The sequence below is a fragment of the Schistocerca nitens genome, chromosome 5, assembly GCF_023898315.1.
Source record: "Schistocerca nitens isolate TAMUIC-IGC-003100 chromosome 5, iqSchNite1.1, whole genome shotgun sequence".
Lineage (NCBI taxonomy): Eukaryota > Metazoa > Arthropoda > Insecta > Orthoptera > Acrididae > Schistocerca > Schistocerca nitens.
The window spans coordinates 626775685-626793901 of NC_064618.1; the positions used below are offsets into that span (position 1 = coordinate 626775685).

Consider the following 18217-nt stretch of genomic DNA (forward strand, 5'->3'; position numbering starts at 1 on the left):
TTTTGTGGGTAGTACTTTCGTTTTTGGAAGACATTTTATTAAAAGAAAACTGCTGCGGAATTCGGGAACATGTTATCTCTCTTATTCATTTCCCTAGCATTATCCTGTATTTTTTCAGGATTTGGTAATTTAATTTGCTTTTTAACCTACGACAGAGTGAATTAACCTTGACTTAAAGTTAACCGTAGTAAAGTCAGCATTTAACCCTGTTCAATACAAAATTTTTCTGCACTGACCTCGATCAAAGTTAAACAAGGAAGTCTGTCTGTGGCTGATGCCCGTTTTTTTTTTTTTTTCGAGATGACCAAGGTTTCCGGTATTAAGACAACACATTTCCTTGTAGTCAGACTCAAGATCACACAACAATCAGATCTTTGTAATTTCTCAAATTTAGTGTATAATATGTGAAGTTCAAAACTGAAATATACCTCTCTCAAAGCAGTTCTAAGCAACTCTCGAAAATTCTCTAGAAAATCGACTTAAGTTTTACAACTATGGCCAATATAATGAAATGTGTTGGATTTTTTTTGCAACAAGCAGTATGGTTCTGTGGTAGCATACATGTTCGCTGCATTGGTGGCCTAGGTTCGATTCCCAGTAGATTCAAATTTTTAAATAAGTTGCATTTTCTATGAACTATAGAAAAAAATAATAAATTTTAGTTTTTTAACTATGCAGTCTTTATTAACAGTCTTTTGTAAAATATCGGTAGTTAAGAGTTTATGTTCGCAATGAAAACTGATTTTTTTCATGCATATGTAGTTAGAAATAAGAAGACGTGCATTTGTCATAAAAGTTACAATTGTTTGTGTTACTTAGCATGTATTGAAGCATGTTTGCAGTTGTAGATATTCAGCCATCAAATAATTGTTGAAATTCATGTTGAAACCTTCAGCTGTCCTTTATTTTGCACAATTCACTACTAGTTTCCGTCAAAAGACCATTATCAAGCTAAGCTGACATAAACGGCAGGAAAGTTATACCATAATTTGAACAAATTACTTTTATGCCAGCTTAGATTGATAATGGTCATTTGACTGAAGCTAGCAGCGAATTGCGCAAAATAAAGGACAGCTGAAGGTTTCGCCATGAATTTTAACAATTAATTAGCATGTATTTTATGAATTTTATATTTAAATTACGCAAGAATTCGACCTGAACGGAAAAAAACGAAATAAAGACGGAAACGAGACACCACATTTCTACTTTTATACTGCAGCCGACAGTTCTTTTATTTTCAAAAGCTGGTGCATTCACACTGACCAGTTCGAGGTATATTCATCTTGTACTTCGAAAAATTGGGGATCCTTCTTTTGTTTTCCATTTCACCAAACAGAAACGAACGGAGTAGTAGCCAGGTGCAAACAGTTTGTTGACGACAGTGAGAGCAGGTGACAGTGACAACGCTGACCAGCGACTGTCTTCAAAACTTATGCACTTGGTTATGTATATAGGTAGCCTTGTGCAAATTCGTATCACTGTTAACATCTTTGGGTCTGTAGGGTGCTTCCATTGCAATACATGGAGTTAACTGGAGTCGGATCCACAGTGGGCTGACGATGGTCCGCTAAACGGCGATTAACGCTGCTTTTTGGTTGAGGTTGATGCTCTAGGCTGGTATTGCTATCCCGTCTTATGCGAAATCCGCTTTTTTTTTTTTAACAGGATATGGTAATTGAATTTGTTATTTAAGTTTGTGCCTCATGCCATTTCTGGCGCCTCATGCCATTTCTGGCACCGCAGTCGTCAGAGTATCCTAAGACAAGGAAGTGTTGTGGGCCGTGTATATCGCGGAAACTTTATTCTGTTTGAGAAGTATTTTAACTGTTCGCGTATCGTATTCTCTGAGGCGGAATTTGGGTACCAGCCCAGCAGTTGCCTAAGAGAACGTGAGGAACCGCCTGAATACCACACTCAGCCTGGCCACTGTGCCATTGCACCAGGTAACCCATATTAGACGTTGATCCTCCCCGCGGTTTCCGATCTATGTTTTGCTCACATCCCTGTCTCGCAAACTAGAGCGCTGCGCGTTACTGTATACGAGTAGGTCAATCTGGAAACAGCTGACAACAATAAAAACATTAATAATTCTCATTTGATGTTACGGCTACCTTGAGAACAAAATGCAGCCAATGTATATAACGCTTTGAGAGACATCTGTGAGAACGCGACAGCGAAGGCACGGTGTTCAGTAATTCTAAATAAAATCAATTGTGCTGGGAGGAGCCATGTAAATTCTACAGTAAGCAGCCATGCGATGCACCCTTAAACACTACGGCAAAGTTGTACCAGCAGCTTTCTTAATAAAGAAACCAGAATATCTTTTCAGTGTGAATAGATGGGTAGTTTAATATTTCTTCCTACCGCATGTCCAAGAAAATCCCAATATTTCAGTGATAAGGCGGAGGCAACTACGAGAAAAATATAAGCGTACTGTGATTAATTGTAGTGAAAATTCTGGAAACATTTGGCCACTCCTACACTCCCCACTTAAAAATCTGAATAGGGAACAGAGTTCGCTGACAGTTGCACTTACTACACCCCATATGCCTGTCTAAATGGAAGCGAACGCTACTGGTAACCTGTATGTTACTCTCAACCATTCACTGCAAAGTCGATAAACGTAGACAATAGAGCAGAAATTCTCTTACACAAAATCAAGTTTTGCTGCGTTGTGAGCGCCATGTCGCTTGTGCTCATCACTTTGACGTCCTTTCGTGGTCGTCAACCCGAGTTCACTAGCACAAAGAATGCGCAGTCACGCACGTGGCCCTTAACCTTGCTGTTGCTCTAATGCTCTGTCTTTGCCAGCTGCGTGTGAGTAAACACTGCAAGTGGTCAGTGGAGCGCATACCGAACGCGTGGTCAGGTAACACCTGCGTCGCTTGTGGTATTCGCAAACAACGGGAAGCAATACCGACGTGGGGTAACTGAGAGAATATTCAGCTTTGTAAGTAGAGACATACTTTCCTCTTTCATATATTTGCGACAGATGGTGTTAAAACATTTTCGTATTGTGAACTGTTGTGGCCTTTGAAACACATTTCGCACTGAAACTGTAAATCACTGCACAGCGAATATAAAATCACCACTCACTAAATAGTGATAGACCGTAAATTCGTGTAAACTAGGTATAGTCGTTTCTTCGGCTATTCGTTTAGACAATGATAAACATGTACTCTGATGGAACACACTCAGTTGCGATGCATGCCACTACAGTAATTGTACCGAGAGCGCAAGAGAGAAAATTAACACAAAAGATGTACTACACATTCTCCCAGTTTCAGCAGCCTCGTGGAAGTAAACAACTTATTTTGGCGGCTAAATGTAGAACAAGGGACGTGGGGGATTGGTGATGACGCCCACGCCATCTGTGTTGTGGACGACGAACTTCGTCAGCTCTAAACTGAAAGCGCGCCAAGAAGAAACATGCGTCTGTTCGTTACACAGCAAAACTCGTAGCTGCAGTAACTTACGAGTCCATTACTGACGTGAGACTAACGGTACGCTAGAGATCCCATGACATTGCTTACACAGTTCGCTGAAAACGGCGGCAAACGGTGCGAGTTCTGAGCAGTCAGCAGTTAAAAATCAGAATTCTTAGGGCAGTTTATCACAACACATATCGACTAGCTCTCCGTTGTTTTGTGGCAGTTTATAGAACTTTATATCCGAAGCTGTAGTAGTTACCAGAGTAATGGTAAAACTCGAAATTTCATTAAACTCATCCGAAGAACATGAAATGCATTCGCAACAGCGAATAATAACAACCATGAAAATTTGTACTAGACTGAGACTCGAACCCGTATTTCCTGCGTATTGCGAGCGGTCGCCTTACTATTTGGCTATCCGTGCACGGCTCACGACCACACCCAAACCTTCATTTGTTGTCAACCAAGCGTCTACGACCTGGACTCGCACATTCATTACGTATATTCCCATACAGGTCAGACGTTGTACTTGAAAGTATCGGCAGATTAATACGATATTGTAGTGCCTTTGTCATTCTGATTACAATGCAAAGTTCTTTGGACAGAAGAGTCCAAAGGAACTTTGCATCGTAATCAGAATGTCATATCTTCCGAAGAAATCCATCCCGTTAACCGTATTCTCGTCATAAAAGTGTTCGGGAGCGATCTCATCATACCAAAGTAGCAGTAACAAATTTAATGTTGAGCTTCCTTTCAGTTTGATACTTCAAGAGACATCTCATCGACATAGCTGTAAAGATACAAGATGCGATTTTCACTATACGATCCGAAATGATAGGAGGTGGTTTCAGCTCTTCCCCGTAAGCAATTAGTTCCAGTTAAACATCTGAAAAAAACTGACGACATGTTTGCTGAAGCAGTGCTGTGGGAAAACGGCAAATAGTTCCAGCAGATATGTCAATTGGATTAGATGACAAATGTTACAACTTAAAAATGCAGAGAATGCATTAATTATTTGGAAGCGATACTTGGAAGGAGCACCAAACGAAAAAGTCCCCCATTTGAAAATATTTATACTACAGAAGGGGGACACTAAAAAGCAAGAGAGGGGCAGCACGCAGTCTGAGGAGTAGACAAACTGTCGCGTAACTAAATGTGTAAATAGGCAGAGCAGTGTCGATTCACTCAGCGAGATTCTTGCTGCGAAATGTCTCCTAACCTCATTATGACTACACTACGAGAATAACCGGAAGTGAACGCACAAATACAAACGACTGAGCCGCATTTGGCATTCCATTCCATTCCATTCTAGAGCAGTGTCGATTCACTCAGCGAGATTCTTGCTGCGAAATGTCTCCTAACCTCATTATGACTATACTACGAGAATAATCGGAAGTGAACGCACAAATACAAACGACTGAGCCGCATTTGGCACTCCTTTCAAAAACCTGTTCTGATATTCAACTTCCTTCGTATCACTATGAATGGACAGAATTCTCTGCGAGAATCAACCCAAAGGCTTAAGATTTTGCCACAGGCGGCACCGTGAGTGACCTCTACTTAATGACCGCGACCACAGCAAAAAAAATGTAAACGTGCGCGGCCTTCCCCAGCCGATTACTCTCCATGGAAAAGGTTTTGCTGCGAGACAGGCCATCCCGATCTATTCGTATTCATACCTGCTCAGTGACGAAACGGCTAGCTGTAAACAGCTCGATCTAGCATTAGCTAATCCAGGCTCACTAAATGGCCAATTTGTGGAGTTCCTGAATTTGTAAATATTGTATTACATCATAATTTTAACGCTACGCGCCATGTTCAATTTTAATTGGATTATTCAAATTACGAGCATATCATTGTATGATAATATTCTTAATATTTCGCGATTCTTTAGTTTGCCTGTGAAATTTTGATATTCAGTTGTTAGTATCTAAGACGTTTAATGTCTATCTTTGCGTATAAAATATAATCTTACATTACGTGTTGCGTAATGCAAGATGTCATTACCAAATTGTGCTATTATTATTGTAACGTAACGCATGTTCCTGACACTAATAAGGAAATAAGGGAAGATTTGAGAGAGCAACTTTGGTGTGGATGACACCATGAATAAATGCTAATATTTTAGGTTGGGTTTTACTGTGAATGTTAGGAATATAAACTGAAATCACAGTTTTACTGTAAACAGTCACAATTTATTTCAATTTCCGTTACGCGTTTCGGAAACTTAAACCTCCATCATACGTGTGTTGCGCCTACAACCTTGCGTAACTTGTGGCACTGTCTAGTAGAAGAAGACGAAAAGCAAAACACCATTTTAGTGGATAGTTCAAAGTTTTGAGTTTAAACTTCCGAAAAGTGTATTGGAAATAAAAATAAATGATGACTAATTACAGCAAACCTGTAATTTCAATTGATCATCAACCAACACAATAGTCTGTAACACCGATTCGTCGACAGTGTTTGCAACAGTTATTTAACTCACAAAAAAACATGTCTTGAATTCTCGCAGAGCACAATGCATTACATACTAGAGGAACTTCATCTTGTACTTATTTTCAAGACAATATCCGTTTCGTTCAATTAATCTTTCAAATAATTTAATGTCAGAAAGAGTAGCAATGTCATAGACAAATCCCAAAGTTTTTATTTCATCCCCATGAACTGTGATTTCCTTTATAAATTTCTCCTTGGATTCCTTTATTACTTGCTGAACGGGGACAGTCTACAAACCTTTCTCATTCCCTTCTCAAACATTGTCTCCCTTTCGTGTCTTATAACTTCACTCTAATTTCCGTACACGTTGTATATAATCTTTCGCTTTCTGTATTTTATCGCAGCTGCCCTCATAACTGCAAAGACAGTATTCCAGCCGACATTGTCAAAAGTTTCCTCTAAATCTACAGATGGTACAAACTTAAGTTTGCCTTCGTCAACCTATCTTCTAAGGTAAGACTTAGTGTCAATACTAACTCGAGTGTTCCTTCATTCCTCCGGAACCCAGACTGGCCTTTCACAAGATCGGCTCTACCAGTTTTTCCATTCTTCTGTAAATAACTTGTGACGGTAGTTTGCAGTCATGAATTATTAAACTTATGGTTCTGTAGTATTCATATCTGTTAGCGCCTGCCTTCTTTGGAAGTAGAATTACTACATTATTCTTGAAGTCTGAGCGTATTTCGTCTGTCTCACTTATTTTGCACAACAGGCGAAATAATTTTGTCACGGTTGGCTCTCCCAAGTATCTCAATAATTATGAGGGAATGTCATCTACTCCGAGAGCCTTGTTTCCACCCAGGTTTTTCAATGTTATATCAAATTCTTCTCGCAATATCTTATCTCCTATCTCATTTTCGCCTCCTGTCTCTTGTCTTTCCATAATCTTATCCTCAAGTTCGTTCCTCTTACATAGACCGTCTATATATTCCTTCCATCTTTCAGATTTATCTTCTTAGCTTTGTTTTGGCTTGCCACCTGAGTCCTGATATTCAAATAGCCGCTTCTCTTTTCTCCGAAGGTCTCTCTGGTTTTCCTATACTCACAAGGGGATTATCTATCGATCCCTCCAATTTTGAGTCGATTGCTCTTCTCAACCTTTAGAGGCGATTTTCTCAAAAACGAGGGGGTGTTGACCCAAAATATCTTAGATTCCTTCGTTTTAGGTTGTACACAAGCGACCTGCCAAATTTGAGCCGAATCGGTTGGCCGTGTCTGAGGCCTTCCCCTTGTCAGCATATGTCTTTCTCCCGGTCACGCATGCTTCTACAGCCTCGCATTCGTTCTTTACCCATTCCTGCTTAGCCACTTTGCACTTCGCATCAGTCTCACTTTTAGACGCCTGTATTCCCTGTCTTGAACCTAACTTCTAACAGAAGTCATAGGGACAATACTGTCTCGCGTGTTCCTGCATTTCTCCGGAATTCAAACTGATCTTCTCCGAAATCGTCGCCTACGAGTCTTTCCATCCTTCTGTAAATAAGACATGGAACTAGCGCCTGAAATGGCAGAGAAGCTGTTCGTGGGAATACACTCATATGTGCGAGTTACAGTCTCATAAAAAGGTCATTTCTGTAAGTTGTATATTCTGATGTGATGACAGTGGCCATGCTACTGGAAAATTGGTGTTACATCTTGCTTAGTCTCTTGCACACTATGATTTGCTGTTCACAATACCGCTCACACAAAATAATCGATGTTTCACATCCAAATTTGCAGTTGAGTCGCGCAAAGAAGTTGGAAAGCCTCTGACGTTTATCCTGTCGAGTTGACGGATCAAGTTGCTGTGGTGGCAAAACACCTTTGCTTCGTACGTTAGGTGACTTCTACCGTATTTGCAATCTTTAAACCACATTTTTCAAGAGCAATAAGTCATATAGTACTGGTAGCTTCTGTTCCATTGTGCTTCTTCACACGTTTCTACCCATGTGTTATATGATCTCGCTTTAAATTCAGCAATATGGTCGGATGTACTGAAATCTTGGTTAAGCAAGTGCCCCTTCTTCCTTGTTAATTTGGTGACAAATATGCAAACCGTTTCTAGTATTAATGGTTCACTCACTATTGTAGTGCAAATAAGACGGTTAGGTGCTCGCTTGCTATTTATATTTGATTCGCTACAACTAGAATCTACCCCACACATTGTGCATAAGGACTTCAGAAGATACGTTACACATGTCGTCCCACGTTAAAATCTCCATGTAACAAGATTACTTTGAATGTATGCTGTTATATATTAGCTCCATACTTAACAATCATATATAACCGTTCCCTCGACGAAAGATCCGTACCTAAAGACTTGAAAGTTGAACAGGTCACACCAATACCCAAGAAAGGAAATAGGTGTAATCCTTTGAATTACAGGCCCATATCACTGACATCAATTTGCAGTAGGATTTTCGAACATATGTGCTGTGTTCGAACATTATGGATTACCTCGAAGAAAATGATCTATTGACATACATTCAACAGGGATTCAGAAAATATCGTTCTTGTGAAACAGAACTAAATCTTTATTCACACGAAGTAATGGGAGCTATCAACAGGGGATCTCAAATTGATTCCATATTTCTAGATTTTCAAAAGGCTTTTGATACCGTTTCCACACAAGCAGTTTCTAATAAAATTGAATGCCTATGGAGTATCGTCTCAGTTGTGCGATTGGATTCGTTATTTCGTGTCAGAAACGTTACAGTTCGCAGTCATTGACGGAAGTCATCGCGTAAAACAGAAGTAATGTCGAGCGTCCCCTAAAGCAGTATTATATGCCCTCTGCTATTTTTAATTTATATATATGAATTAGGAGACAGTCTGAGCAGTTCTCTTAGATTGGTGTTAGATGATACTGCCATTTATTGTCTCGTAAAGTAATCAGATGATCAAAACTATGTGCATAATGATATTGACAATTGTGTGGTGCGAAATGTGTCAACTGACCCTGAATCAGGTCATCCACATGAGTACGAAAAGGAATCCGTTAAACTTCGCTTAGCCGATAAACCACATTAATCTAAAGGCTGTCAATCCAACTTATACTGGAACGATCACTTAAATAAAGTTGTGGAGAGAGCAGACCAAAGTCTGTAGTTTATTAGCAGAGCACTAGAAAATGCAGCAGGTCTACTAAATAGACTGATTACACCACGCTTCTCCACCCTCTTTTGGAGTATTGCTGTGCGGTGTGAGATCTGCATCATATAGGACTGACGGAGGACATCGAAAAAGTTCAAAGAAGAGTTGCTCCTTTTGTATTATCTCGAAATATGGGGGAGAGTGTCACTGGCATGATCCGCCAGTTCGTGTGGCTGTCATCAAAACAAAGGCGTTTTTCTTCACGGAGAGACCTTTTCACCGAATTTCAATCTCCAACTTTCTTCTAGAAATCCAAAAACATTTTTTAACATCCACCTACATAGGCAGAAACGATCATTGTAATAAAATAAGAGAAATCTGAGCTCACATAGGTAGATTTAAGTGTTCATTTTCCCGCGCATTGTTCGAGAGTGGTACGGTACAGAAACAGAATGGAAGTGCTTCGACGAATCCTCTGCCACGCACATAAGTGTGAGTTGCGGAATAGTCATTTAGATGTAGAGTGACGTATTGCCAGAGGAGAGTACATGTTCTGAGTGTGCATCACAGTATGCGAGTGACATGACGCAGCAACTGGATATGTACTCTGAAGTATGCGGAACAGTAAGATTCTTGTGGACAAAACGCCAAAAACTGCACACAAATTCACCGTGAAATTCTAACGATGGAAAATAAAATCATACGGTGGCATTGTTGGCCGTGAGGTCCCATCCAGGGGAGTTCGGCCCCGAGTTGCAAGTCTTATTTCAGGCGACGCAACATTGGGCGACTTGCGTATCGGCGATGATGATGAGAGGATGATGAGGACAACACAACACCCAGACCATGAGCGGAGAAAAATTTCCGACCGCGAATCGAACCCGGGCCCGCTGCATAATAGGCAAACACGTTACCAAGCAACTAATCAGGCGGACATTCTGGGGATGTGTAGGTGGCAGGGATAAAACACAGGGAGCACAAGGCGATTTACAATTTGTACAGAAACCATATGTCAGCTGTAAGAGTCGAGGGGCACGAAAGGGAAGCAGTGGTTGAGAAGGGAATGAGACACCGTTGTAGCCCGTCCCCGATATTATTTAATCTGTATATTGAGCAGGTAGTAAAGGAAACAAAAGAAAAATTTTAAAGTCCAGGGAGAAGAAACAAAAACTTTGAGGTTTGCCGGTGACATTGTAATTTTGTCGGAGACAACAAAGGACTTGGAAGAGAAGCTGAACGGAACGGACAGTGTCTTGAAAGAAGAAAAATTAATAGAAGCAAAACGAGGATAATGGAATGTGGTGGAATTAAATCAGGTGATGTTGAGGGAATTACGATTAGGAAATGAAACCCTTAAAGAAGTAAATTAGTTTTGATATTTGGGAAGCAAAATAACTGATGATGTTCGAGGTAGGGAGGATATAAAATGTATACTAGCAATAGCAGGAAAAGCGTTTCTGAAGGAGATGGTTCAAATGGCTCTGAGCACTATGCGACTTAACTTCTGAGGTCATTAGTCGCCTAGAACTTAGAACTAATTAAACCTAACTAACCTAAGGACATCACACACATCCATGCCCGAGGCAGGATTCGAACCTGCGACCGTAGCGGTCGCTCGGCTCCAGACTGTAGCGCCTAGAACCGCACGGCCACTCCGGCCGGCTTCTGAAGGAGAGAAATATGTGAACATGGAGTATATATTTAAGTGTCAGGAAGTCTTTTCCGTAAATATCTGTTTGTAATGGAGCCATATATTAACGTGAAATATCGACGATGAACAGTTTAGTCAAGAAGAGAATAGAAGCTTTTGAAATGTGGTGCTACAGAACAATGCTGAAGATTATATGGGTAGATCACGTAACTAATGAGGAGGTACTGAATAGAATTGGGGAGAAGAGGAATTTGTGGCACAACCTGACAAAAAGAAAGAATCGGTTGGTAGGACACATTCTGAGGCATCGAGAGATCACCAATTTAGTACTGAAGGGAAGCGTGGGGGATAAAGATCGTAGAGGGAGACCAAGTGATGAATACGGTAAGTAGGTTCAAAGGTATGTAGGTTGCAATAGTTACTCGGAGATGAAGAAGCTTGCACAGGATAGAGTAGTATGAATAGCAGCATCAAACCAGTCTTTAGACTGAAGACCACAACAACAGTTTCGCGTCCAGCAGTAGTGAAATGTTACCAACATTTGACGAAGGCTGCACAGATGTGGGTGGTACTGACCCGCCCTACAGTGCAGACCTTCCATCATGGGAGTTCCATCATTTCGTCCAGCTGAGAGAACGTCTGGGGGGAAAGAGATTTTCCAACGATGAGGACGTTCACACAGCGGCTCTCCAATGGTTTCGTCACCAAGGAGCGGACATCTTATCTTCGAGGAATTGGACGATTGGTAGGACATTACGATTGTTATTTACAGAGACTTGGTAATTGTGATAAAAAATAGTGTCATGTATCTGTGCCACTTTGAAGTTTATTGCAGCATTCAATAATAGTTTCTTGCCCTGCCAACATAATGCGTAACGCACTTTTTAAATTCCTCTAGTACATTTACTTAAGTTCGTTTCCCATGAGAAATTCACACACCACACAACTAAAAGGCAAATAAATGACGAAAGTTGACTTTTAAAACTGATGTATTCTACATAATCTCCTTACACCCTCCGCTAAGTACGAGTAACCTGTGTAGGTTTTAGAACCTGTGTAGGTTCCTAACAGTGTTGCGTGACACCACTTCACGTCCGAGGAGTCCGTCCCCAAATGCTGAGTGACAATTCTAAATCCCGTCCCAACTAACAATTGATGTCTAGAGCTCTAAAAAATCAAAAATTATATTTTTGTTATTACGTCACGTTGTATACGTTCCACATGCAAAACCAAAAGACGGATATTATTTGAGATTGATTGGACTGACAATATAGCTGGGTCATTCTCTAATTCTATAGCAAGTAAATAATGTAGATATTACCTTCAGTCGTGAGGCTAGTATTATTTGGGCAGAACTAACGATAATGTCTTGGGTCAATGACTGAGTTTGTGATTTTGTAGCCGGCCGCGGTAGCCGAGCGGTTCTAGGCGCTTCAGTCCGGAACCACGCGACTACTACGGTCACAGGTTCGAATCCTGCCTCGGTCATGGATGTATGTGATGTCCTTAGGTTAGTTAGGTTTAAGTAGTTCTAAGTTCTAAGGGACTGATGACTTCCGATGTTAACTCCCATAGTGCTCAGGGCCATTTGAACCTTTTTTTTTTTTTTTTGTAGTTTTGTACAGTTTCATATGAAAATGGGTGACATGGAAATTTGTGGCGGGAGCAGTAGTTGAACCTGGATATCCTGCTCTTTATGACCAATTGGCTTGACCATTGGCCTACCCAAGCGCGCCTCCTGAAACAATGCAAATTGTCATTGCTAGTCGATGGTTCCCGCCAAATTGTCGAACGTGTGTGCGCAGTGTCATTTTAGATGTGATGGCGATAAGTGTCGAGATGCAAGGAGTCGAACCAGCAAGTACACCTTCCGCCGCCACTCTTTATGGCAGTTGTATTCACATTAAGGGCGAATGTGGACGTAATTCGCTTTGCGAAAGGTCGTCGCATAACGTGCGCCTGATTTTATTTTCCCAGCGAAGATAGTCAGTGATGTGGGTTGCCTACGCAACAGGCTACAGAGGCAGCTGATGCCCTAGGACAGCGGGCTCTAGCCTTACTGAGATCATTATCCTCAAATGCAGTCAGATGTCCACTGGTACCCATCCCCCTTTCCACAGCATCATCAAAATTAGTGCCTAAATAAACATTAGACTGCAAAGGAAATTCCTTGAATATTTTTACTGGAGTTCTGTGCCTCAGTCTGTTAACATCGTAACCCTTATAGGATTGTCCCGTTGAGCGTCCGTCTGTCTGCCTGTCTCTACAACTATTAAGAACACTTTTCCTCAGGAATGGGTAGAGGTATCAAGTTCAAATTTAGGTCATACATTAAGGTTTTGATTCCTAGGAGGTGTAAAAATTATAAGCTTCTAAGTCACTTCAGTCAAAAAATACGGCCCTTTATATCACATATTTTTATTTAGTTTCTACTCCAAAAAATACGTACGGAATACTCAAACTATTGTTTTCCATTCGTGGCAAATAGCGCTGTAATCGACAAATATCAAATGCCCCTGTCTTGCAATTAAGAACGACGCATTCGATTCTACATTTCATTTACGGCGTAAATGTAAACCTTTGGGTTCTAATGGTTGATGTTTATGTTCTAAATTTAGATTAGAGTTGCAATCTTGATTGTATAGTGCGATATGATTAGCCGCTTCAGTGTCTGGTCAGAAACTACGTTTAGCACCATCCAGGAACAACGGCGTGAATTTAATAGTTTTTTGTTCTCATTGGGATTCTTCATATCGGTGAGCCCCTTGCCTCTCACCATTGGTGTGCTTGATTTCGGAGGTTCCCTCGCCGCTCACCATTGGGGTGCTTGATTTCGGTGAGTATACATGGAAGGTGCACCTGTCACTTCCACTTCATGGACATTTTACCCCATTACAATGTCTGTAATTTGTATTCCGTCACCAGCCGCCTAGCGGTCAGCGCGAGAGTTAGGCCGGTTGGATGGAACACACAACGAAATTGGTCACCCTGATGGTGGGGTTCGAGGAGGGTCTCCGAAATCGAGCATTCCGATGGTTTAGAGACTCACAGCAATCAACTCCGTAGGAAATTGAAAACTATATTGTCATACAAGTAACTTATTTACCAGAAATGTCACTGTCTAGCCAAATTATTTGTATGTACATATTTGCAACACTCAAGTAATGTTTGAACATCAATATCAACTGTTAGAACCCAAAGGTTTACATTTACATCGTAAATGAAATGTAGAATCTAATGCATCGGTCCGTAATTGCAAAAACAGGCACAGTTGATATTTGCGGATAAGAGCGTCATCTACCACGAAAGGCAAACAATGCTTTGAGTAAACAGGACTTTTTTGGCGTAGAATCCGTATATGCAGTTAAAAAGGGGAGGGGGGGGGGGCATTTGAAAATACAAAGTTAACCACATCCGCGCTTGACGGGAGGTTAGGATGTGGCTGGTTGTGGCACAGACGAATGTCCCCTTTACTAATGTTAACTTTTCACCAAGAACATTTTTGTTGTACGACGCGTAGTTTTCGAGATATTTAGTTGTCTCACGTCAAAATAAACACCTAGTATACATCACAGCTCCGACGTTACCGCACTGCTGCATTAGGTCACGATGTTATCAAGTGTGTCTCAAATAGTAAACATTTATTATTGCGCTCAGAGCATCCATGCGTTTAAAGAATAGTATATTATTGTGCGTGTAATTTTAACACGAAGTACCAAGGCCACGAATTTAGCGTTGGATAAATTATTGGTTTCCATCTTGGCAGTTAATCAGCAATAATGATAAGCAGATATGATGGAATCGAAAATTTAAAGTAATATTGAAATTTTAGTGAACCAGAACACCCTCGACTCCATTTTTGACAAGTTGGACTATCATCTTGAGGTTCTCAGATTTTCTACACCGAAGGCGAAAATTCAAACAGCAACAGATGCATAAAAATTTTCCATTGTTTCGTTATCCAGCAGTTTTTCACTAGAATTTATGCAGTTATATAAATTAGTTCGTCGACGTGTCAAGGTTGAAACGCCTGGTTAAATCCGCAGGACAGAACAGGTAGTTGGAGTTGTGGAAAGGGGCCAAAAGTGAGCGGCTGTCAGTTACACTCGAAAACGTATAACTTTATTTAGTTGCCCAAACATTACAGTGCAAATTTCCGAGCTTAACTATCGACAGAATATGTCACACAATCCTATGGCTTAAGGGCACAACCTCTTTAATTTTTAAAACGGCTGAAGGCCCATGATTTAAAACATAACTACAATAAATTTTCAAAAGGCAGAAAGCGCAAGGTTTTATTCTTAAATAATATTTCTAATGAGGCTGAAGGCCCAAACAATCTAAGACTTGACAAGTAAGGAATTTTAATTGTAAAACGGCTGAAGGCGCATGATTTAAAAACACAACTACAATAAGTTTTCAAAGGCAGAAGGCCCAAAGCTTTATCCTTAAAAAATGGTTCAAATGACTCTGAGCACTACGGGACTTAACTTCTGAGGTCATCAGTCCCCTAAAACGTAGAACTACTTAAACCTAACTAACCTAAGGATATCACAAACATCAATGCCCGAGGCAGGATTCGAACCTGCGACCGTAGCGGTAGCGCGGTTCCAGACTGTAGCGCCTAGAACCGCTCGGCCACTCCGGCCGGCCTTTATCCTTAAATAATTTTAAAAAAGGAGGCTGAAGACCCAAACAATCTAAGATTTAACAAGTAAGGAGTTTAAATTTTAAGACGGCTGAAAGCCCATGATTGAAAAACACAACTACATTAAATTTTCAAAAGGCAGAAGGCCCATCATTTGAAACCCAACTAAAAGCATACAAATTCAAACCATCGGCTATGAGCCATTAAAATACAAAATCAAACACCAACAAGAAAAGGCAGTACAGCCAGTGGCGCTCAGAAGTTTCCGGGGGTCGGTCTGCGCTTGAAATATTAACGTTCGCTTAGGGGAGACAGTTAGTCGGCCCAACTATATCCGATCCGCCGGCAACCCAACCAAGAGACAGTCAACGGACCCACCGACAAGACGACTTGCTTTCCACCCGACCAGTACACAAGGAACTCCAAAGCCAAAACTAAAAGGTGTAGCCGCCCACAACCAAGTATGCATAAGCTGTCAAAACTACACACACATGTTGAACAGCGACAACACGGTGAGGAAAGGACACTGCCTGAATTTTACGTCAGCGGCCGAGGCAGGTAACGGGAACGCTAACGGCCACAAGGCAGAAAATTCCGCTGGTGCACTTGGACGTCAAATAACCAAAATACAGTTAAACTCCACCAGTGGTGGCCAAACTTTCACCAACTCGAACACTCGCTGTTGCTCACGGGAATACCCCCAACAGCCAACCATGAAAACCAACGGCACAATGTGAACAGACTGGCTTCGGTAATTAAATCACCACTCAGCTTTGATGTCCTGGGTTGGCAGCCACGAACCTCGTAGCAATCGGAACAGCTCCCACACAGTCCGACACTGCGCAGAGACCGCCAGCGGGCCCGGCCCACCGCGACGCGCGGAGATTTCCTGGCTGATCCACACCAAGCGACCGACCGACTGCCACACATCAGCACAAAGACGGCACTAAAATAACTGAGCAGTCGACATCACAAGCTACACACAGTTTGACGAACACTTGCTCGAAGGACTAGACAATACTAACGGCAGCGACTGTACAATAACAAGGACGAATCACGAGTTGGCAAACGCAGGCAACCCATAAGCGATCGCCGGCCAACATACACGTCGTCCGACAAGACGACCGACCGACGACCAACCAAGGTGGTCCGCACTCAAGTGATATGTATCGGCAACCATCGGGCGTGGCTGTCTGGACCTCACTGCAGCCGCGCCCCGACTGAAATCTGCCGCGTCCTAAGTTAAACACTGCCAGTCCCGAACTGCACTGCTAGCACCTCGCAGCTCACTGGCAGATCCCAACTAACTCTGAACACGCGACAGCCGGGAAATAATAGCAAAGATGATACGTCAGGGCTTATATCGATAAAGGCCTCTGCTGCCGCTCACGGGCAGGCAAGGCGGCAACTCAGTGACAACAGTAACTGAAATTAACATAACGAGGTGGTAGTACAGGAAAAACAAGATGTCAGATATGGCAGAACACGAGCCATGCACGGCTCAAAGGTTATTACTACGCAAATATGAGGTCTTCAGCAACAGTTTTCCACTAGCAAGGGTAACAAACTACAATGAGGGAAGAAGAATCGTAACAGCAAGAAGAGATTGTGCCATATAAACGAAAGTTAGTAAGCGTGTTTCTACATCTGAGAGATGACCCCTATTGAAATTTCGCGTAAGGGTGGCGCCAGTACTGTGAGGGTGCAAATCAGGTTTGCTTTAAATACACGCTGTACCGGTTGTGTTAGTTGTCTTTGAGATTGGACACGATGTACAGTAGCTAAGACAGGGCTCTGGACGGCCACGTGGCACTACCGAGAAGGAAGACAATCGTCTTCGGCATATGGCTCTGGTGCATCGTACTGCATCTGTAGCAGCAAGTTGAGCAACCGTTGGCAACACAGTGACACAGAGAAAAGTTACAATTCGGTTACTTCGATGGCATGTCCGAGCCAAATGCCCTGTTGCGTGCATTCCATTGACCCCAAACCCCCGTCATTTGCGACTTCAGTGGTGTCACGCGAGAGCTCATTGGAGGGCTGGGTGGCGATCAGTTGTGTTTCTGTTGAAAGTTGGTTTTTACTCGGTGCCAATTATGGCCATTTGTTGGTTAGAACGAGGCCAGTTGAGGGCCTGCAACCAACCTGTCTGCGTGCTATGTACTCTGGACCTACATCTGGAATTACGGTCTGAGGTGCTATTTCGTACGACTGCGGGGACACTCTCGTGGTAATTCCACGCACTCTGACGGCAAATGTGGTGATTCGACCTGTTTTGCTGCCATTCACGAACGGCATCCTTGGGGGTGCTTTGCAGCAGAATAACGCTCGCCCGCATACAGCTGTTGTAAACCAACATGCTCTACAAAGTGTCGACATGTTGCCTTGGCATGTTCGATCGCCAGATCTGCCTCCAATCGAGCACATGTGGGACATCATCGGACGACACCTATAGCGTCATCCACAAACAGCATTAACAGCCTCGAGCAACCAGGTGCAACAGGCATGGAACTCCAGCCAACAAACTGAGATCCGCCACCTGTACAACACAAAGCATGCACGTTTACATGCTTGCATTCAACATTCTGGCGGTTACATCGGTTGTTAAGGTACCAGGATTTCACGTTTGCAATGGATTACTTCTTATTGACATTAAATAATGATACCCAGTCCGCCTCCGTAGCATAGCGGTAGCGTTACCGCTTACCACGCAGGGGGCCCGGGTTCGATTCCCGGCAGGGGACTGGGTGTTGTGTGTCCTTCATCATCATTGACTCGCAAGTCGCCGATGTGGCGTCACTAATCAAGGACTTCCAATACGGCGGCCGAACAACCCCGAATGGGGTCTCCCGGCCAACAATGCCATACGATCATTTCATTTCAGTGTTACCCAGACAAATGTATTTCCGAAATTTCATT

At 42.2% G+C, this 18217-nt stretch overlaps 1 protein-coding gene across 1 annotated transcript in view; it reads left to right on the forward strand.

Annotated features, from left to right (window-relative positions):
* The first annotated feature begins 2815 nt into the window (after positions 1-2815).
* Positions 2816-18217, forward strand: part of LOC126260845 (xenotropic and polytropic retrovirus receptor 1) — a 308009-nt gene continuing 292607 nt past the window's right edge. The window contains exon 1 of the mRNA XM_049958248.1: positions 2816-2950. The gene's annotated coding sequence lies outside the window, so the exon portion shown is untranslated. The remainder of the gene's footprint in view (positions 2951-18217) is intronic.